A 6,879-nucleotide genomic window follows, 5' to 3' on the forward strand; every position below is an offset into this window, starting at 1 on the left:
CTCTTCTTCATTCATTTCCATGCATTTTAAACTAATACTCACTTGTGTTTCTGTGAAACTCCCTAACAATCCCTAGCATACGTTGGCAAACCCTAGAACCTAGCACATCTTGGCATGTTTCCCTAGCCTTTAGCATGCCTTAGAACTACCTAGAATATATTGTCTCTCCCTCCTTAGCACACCTAGGACTCACTAACACTTTCTGTCACAAAATATTATTCATTCATTTCCATGCATTATGTTGACCTAGTGCTCCCTTGTGTTTCCCAGGCACTTTTTAACAGTCCCAAGCATGCGTTGGTACACCCTGGCACCTGGCACATCTTGGCTTCATGTTGCCTTGCCACTCTAGCATGCATTAGCATTGCCTAACATACTTTGTCACTCCCTCCTTAACACACCTAGAACTCACTCACACTCTCTATCACACACTCTTATTCATTCATTCCATGCATTTTGACCTAGTGCTCCTTTGTGTTTCCCTAACACTCACTAACACTCCTTAGCATTCATTAGCACACTCTGGAACTTGGTACATCTTGGCATGATTCCCTAGCACTCTAGCATGCCTTGGCACTACCTAGCATACCTTATCACTCCCTCCTTACCACACTTGGAACTTGCTAACACTCCCTATCACACACTCTTATTCATTCATTTCCATGCAATTGAAACTATTGCTCCCTTGTGTTTCCTACCATTCCTTAACACTCCTTATAATGCATTGGCAGCACACCCTAGCACCTGGAACAAATTTCCATGCCTTAGCACTTGGCATGTCATGGAATGCCTAACATGCCTTGTGTCTGTCTATCATGTGTTCGCACTTCTTTGCATTCCCTGTCACACGTTTGCACTCCCTAGTTGTTATGCCCTTATAGATAGACTTACATTTTTTGTGACTTGGTAAACCAACCAAGTCATTGAAAAATAATGTTGTGCCTAGCCCAAAGTCTTCCTTTGTCTAAAGCTGCTTTGTTCATACCCTTATCACAATCGTAGGCTTCCCTCCTATAAGTCCTATTATAAAATTTTCCTAACACACTTCATCCTTACGACACTTGGAATTCACTGACACTCCTTGACACACACTCTTATTCATTCATCTCCATGCATTTTGACCTAGTTATCCCTTATTCCTTGACACTCCCCATTAACACTCCTCTACATGTATTAACAGTGTCTAGAATGTGTTAGCATGTCTTTTCTTTCCTTAGCATGCCCTGGCACTCCTTACCCATCATGCTCTCACAACTACCCTTACTTCTTTTGCAACATGGGAACCCAACCAAATCCTACCTTGACTACAACAGCTTGACCAAGTTACAGTTACTACAACTAGATGATGCCTCGTTCACCTAAGAACTTCTTATAACTCATCTTGTGCTACTCATGTTAAATATTAACTCATACAACTTACCACGTTACGAATACAAGGCTCACATCCAATTGTGGTCGTAAAACAGCTAAGAAACATAGTTAACATCTTGACATGCCATAAAACCCGGCACATGTGACAATCCCTTGGCACAATGTGGCACATGTTAGCATCTGTTTCATTCCTTGGCGTGCTTTGGCACTCCTTAGCAAATCCTAGCACTCCCGAACACCTAGCACACCTAGTACTCACTAACACTCTTTGTCACACTCTTATTCATTCATTTCCATGCATTTGAAACTAGTGCTCCCTTGTGTTTCCTTAGCACTTGGACCTAACACTCACTAGCATGTGTTGGCGCCACACCTTGGTGCCTAGAACATCTTGGTGTGCCTTAGCACTTGGCATGTCTTTCCATGCCTAAAATTCCTTGGAACTTTCTAGCATGTGTTAGTACTTCCTGGAATTCCCTGGAACACCTTGGCACTCCCTAACTATCATGCCCTCATATATAGCCTTACTTTTTTTGCGACTTGGGAACCCAACCAAGTCTGGCTTTGTCCACACCTTATCGTAACTATAGGCTTGCCTCTTGCAACTCCTATTCTTAACTTCTCCTAACACACTTCATCCTTGGGACACCTGGAATTCACTAACGCTCCTTAGCGCACACTCTGATTTGTTCATTTCCATGCATTTTGACCTAGTTATCCCGTGTGATGCCCTGACACTCCCTAACACTCCTCAGCATGCATTGACATTTTCTGACATATGTTAGCACACCTTTTCATTCCTTTTCATGCCCTGACACTCCTTAGCTATCATACCCTCACAACTACCCTTAATTTTTTTGAGACTTGGGAACCCAACCAAGTCCTGCATCGACTACAACAACTTGACCAAGTTATAGTTACTAGAACTAGACTATGCCTTGTTCACCTAAGAACTGCTTGTAACTCATCTTAGGCTACTCAAGCCCAATCTCAACTCATCCCACTTAAAAAGTTACAAAGTCAAGGCTCAGGTCCAATCGTGGCCATGAAACAACTAAGAAACATAGTTTACATCTTGACATGCCATAACACTTGGCACATCTAACAATCCCTTGGCATTATGTGCCACGTGTTAGCATCCCATGCATTTCTTGGCATTCTTTGGCACTCCATAGCACACCCTAGCACTCCCTGACATGCCTTGGCACTCTAGCATGCCTTGGAACTACTTGGAATATAACCTTGTCACTCCCTCCTTAGCACACTTGGAACTTGCTGACACTCCCTATCACACACTCTTATATGTTCATTTCCATGCATTTTTAACTAGTTCTCCCTTGTGTTTTTGTGGTACTCCCTAACACTCCCTTGCACACATTGACACACTCTCGTACTTGGGACATCTTGGAATGTCACCCTGGCACTCTAGCATTCCTTGGCACTACCTAGCATACCTTGTCACTCCCTCCTTAGCACACCTAGAACTTGCTGACATTCCCTGTCACACAATCTTATTCATTCATTTCCATCCATTTTAGACTAGCGCTCCCTTGTGTTTCCCTGATAATCCATAACACTCCTGGCATGCATTAACACACCCTAGCACCTGGCATATTATTGCATGTTTCCTCGACCTTTAGCATGCCTTAACACTACCTAGCATACCATGTCACTCCCTCCTTAGCTCACATGTGACATCAAGCTTGACCAAATCCACTACCTTCCATCCCTAGATTGATAAATAAAAATTAGTAGTCAATAGGATTATTATAGATGTCTTTAGAGTATACAATTGCGAGCATCCATATACACGTGTTGAAAACCTCCATATTGTTAACATAAATTCGACATAGCTCTTCATATTTCTATTGGCCACAAGCCTTTTCAGGTGTGCTTGGGGTCCCAACAATTGGAACAAATTGATGTAGCTATATTCATGGTATAACACATGAAGGTACCTCCTATACTTGGAACGAGATAAGTAAAACAACCAATTTTGAGGAATGTATCCAACAAATTCAATAATGAGTTCGTGATATTTTGTAGGAAGTTGCCAACTCCAAGTACAAGTAGATACACAATCCATTGGGTTCCAAATAAGTTTCAAGTTGTTGACGAGTTATGGTTGGACTTTCATAAAGGGCAATTGAAAAACTCCCATAAGAAGCACATACCACTTTGAGACAAGCCTTAGATGTTACCTCTAAAAAGATATGCATCTTTTGCTTCTTTCTGTTGGTGCATACCTCTAGGTAGGTTGGCATACAATTCCAAAATTTACTAGTAAAAAATATAATTTTTGGGATCTGCCAAAACGAAACCTTTTCTTTGATGTAAAGAATTGATTTAGCATCGGTCTAATAACCCATATGAGGAAGTATGTGATACCTTAGTATTGGATCTTATAAAACATGGCTTGGATGATAAGTCCTTGTGCAAGGTAGCAACAACTACATCTTCCTAGGAAGCATGGAAGACCTTAGCAACTTACTATAATTGAATCATTATTTCTTTTATAGAAAAACCACAATGAATGTATATTAACTATGCTCGATAGGAGCTTTTCATGAATTGATAATTCATTATTTTGCACAAACTTTTACATGTAAATTTTTGGACTAAGTCCAAAAAGTGGGGTTCAATGTGACACATTTTCACTAGAGCATTGGGCATATGCTCCTTACACTATGAGGATGGGGGCTTTAGTTAAATCTCCTTGCTCTAGGCAATCTTAATACTACAAACATATATTAAGATGTAAAGTAAAGTGAATTGTTTGGGAGATGTAAGGACCCATTCCTCTGTCCTCAAACTATGACAAAATTTCTACAATTTCACAACATATAAAAAAAAGTTTATTTAACAAAGAAATATATTTGACACAACATATTAAAAGCTTATTAAAAACCTACTTATGAGTAATTTATATAACTTAGCCAAACAACAAGAAAAATACCTAGTTATGGTGCCTCGGTTGCAGTGCTCCTTCAAGGACCACCCGACTGAATATGCCACCCTGCCAACTAGGAAAGTCTATTTGAATTCGTAGCCTAGGACACCTCCACAAGTTCTCGAGCCCTCTAAGACCAAGTCAAAACCACAACCATAGTGTGTCTGAGTTTCCCATGTCAACACCCCTCTAGTGTCCAACACCAAAATCCACCATTATTTGTGATAACCCAAAACCTCTCCAACCCACAAGTTCCCCAAAGACAAAAATCCTCCCCACCTTCCTCCCCCCCGTAAGAATCCCTTCGAAAAAAGAAAACCGTCCTACTTATCTCCCCCCTCATGAATGTTACCAACCCCCTCGTTAATGTTACCAACCCTCTCATTCTCTGGATGGCCCCTATCATCCCCCAACAAATTCCTCTATCCATAAATTAATTTGAAGAAATCAAACTTGTCAAGTCATAAAGAATAATAAAATAATAAAATAATTTCCATAGCAATATTAATAAAATAATAATATTCACTTAAGGGTCAATCAAATCAAATGGTTTTGTGAAAATCCTAAATAATCTAGTATTAAATTAATCATAATAATTATAAATCATGAATTATTTATTAATAAGGATTAATGGTTAATCATTTACTTAACCACTAATCAAACTTAACTATCAATCAAGTTTAAGACTAATTCAAGCTTAACTATTAATCGATCTCAAGACCAATCATAGAATACTAATGTATCATGTAAGGTGTGGGTATGTAGCTAGAATACACATACCTTATATGTATACTACCCATCCCAGATCCATTTTAAATCCAGATCTACCAAGCAACAAGAGAGATTAAGTTCAAAGTTAATATGGATCTAAGCTAGTACTCTTGCATTCCACAATGTATTTCCTCAAGCCTTTAAATATGCTTCATCATAACAAATACCATAGACAAATATGATGGATCATGCAATACCATGGGTTTGTAAATCAACATGAGAAAACCTACAAAATGACCAACCTAAACATTTAATTTTATTTTTCTTTAATGTAATGTTACATTGATGAGTCAACATAACATAACATTACATTTTACAACATTGTTGCTATATTAAACTATATAATACCTCTTGGCGTAATAATACTTATAACAATTAATCATATGAATCAATCACTTAACAAGTAAATTAATAACCTAACATAAAATAATAAAATTAGAAAATAAACATTAAAAAAAAATAAAAACATTGAAAAAATTAACTTAAAAATCCATTAAAACTCTAAAATGACAAATTCTTAACACTAACCCTAACTATTCTTTTAATATAAAACCAAAAAAATCAAGCTTAACAAGTTAGTTATAGTTGCAACTTGCAATTTTGATCCTAAACTTACTAATGATGGTTTTGGACCATCCCATGACGAACCCTTGTTGAATGCTAGCCTTATCCAAGCAATGATTGAATTTATAATCATTGTTATGCATTATTTTTGCTTTGTGTGCATTAATGTCAAATCATTATGGCTTCTATGATTATGTGCCATGTGGTTTGTGTCATGTTTGTGGGGCTTAATGGCCTTGATGTATGCCAAAGTAATTATTCTAACTTTATGATTATGGACAACTAGGATAGGATTATGGACAAATTTGATAAGTTATAGAGCTTTACCAACCTCTTTTTCACTTAGGGTGGCTAATAAATGATTCACTTTGAAAGATTTATGATTGTCTTAAAAATGTTGAGGTGATTGGTATAAAAAATTGTAAAGGAAAACAAATTCATAATTTAAAAAACAAAAAAACTTTGAAATAAATAAATTAACATAAATTTACTTTTACAATTTTTCTTTTTAAAGTATAAGAGAGATTTCTGCTATTTTCATGAATTTAATTATATACCATAAAGGACTATGTAGCGTTAACAACAACTAGTGCTTTAAAGCCCAAGTCAAGTGGGCATATTTTCACGCCACAATTTCAGCCATTCTTCTGTGGACATGTGTTCCATACTCCGTGAGCTGCGCAGCAATCGTTTTGATAGACATGGGGTTTCCTGGGAGATGAGTCAATATTGTGAGGGCGCAACAAGGCCCTCTTTTCATTTGTGCTTTCGGCTTTATCATATCATTCGTTGACAAGAGTAGCAATTCTATTTGTTCTTCATTCTCTGGGTTGTCTGCGACAGAAGCTGGGGGAGTTTCATCTGTTTCAATAGCCTCAGAGGAAAAAGGGACATTAAGGCCATGCTCTTAGCCATCTCAGCCATCTCATATATCCCAAAGATTTGAAAATTGTTAATAGTGGTAAGGTAATACTCTTTCCAATCTTTTTGTAGCATTTTGAAACCCTAAGGGATTTTGAGTTTGCGAAGTAATGGTTTTTTGATCTCCTGTATCCATGGCAAACATTATGTTGGTTCTGTTTGTCTACAATGCTCGGAGTTTACCAAGTTTCAGAGTGAAAGCAGAGTCATTTTGATGGGGTTTTAATTTTTTGTTCCTGTCATTTTTGAGGGAAAATCTTTCGGGTTCTGGGTGCCTCAAATATTAAAGAAAATGGTAATCT

At 37.7% G+C, this 6,879-nt stretch overlaps 1 non-coding gene across 1 annotated transcript; it reads left to right on the forward strand.

Annotated features, from left to right (window-relative positions):
- Positions 1–5,814: 5,814 nt before the first annotated feature.
- LOC149169929 (small nucleolar RNA SNORA5) lies at positions 5,815–5,977 on the forward strand. The gene has a single exon (XR_016260019.1). It is a non-coding gene; the product is annotated as a small nucleolar RNA SNORA5 (small nucleolar RNA).
- Positions 5,978–6,879: the final 902 nt, after the last annotated feature.

This window comes from Pinus tabuliformis, chromosome 4_2, assembly GCF_031772625.1.
Source record: "Pinus tabuliformis cultivar Carrire ecotype Pingquan chromosome 4_2, CPIR1, whole genome shotgun sequence".
NCBI classification, from domain to species: Eukaryota; Viridiplantae; Streptophyta; class Pinopsida; order Pinales; family Pinaceae; genus Pinus; species Pinus tabuliformis.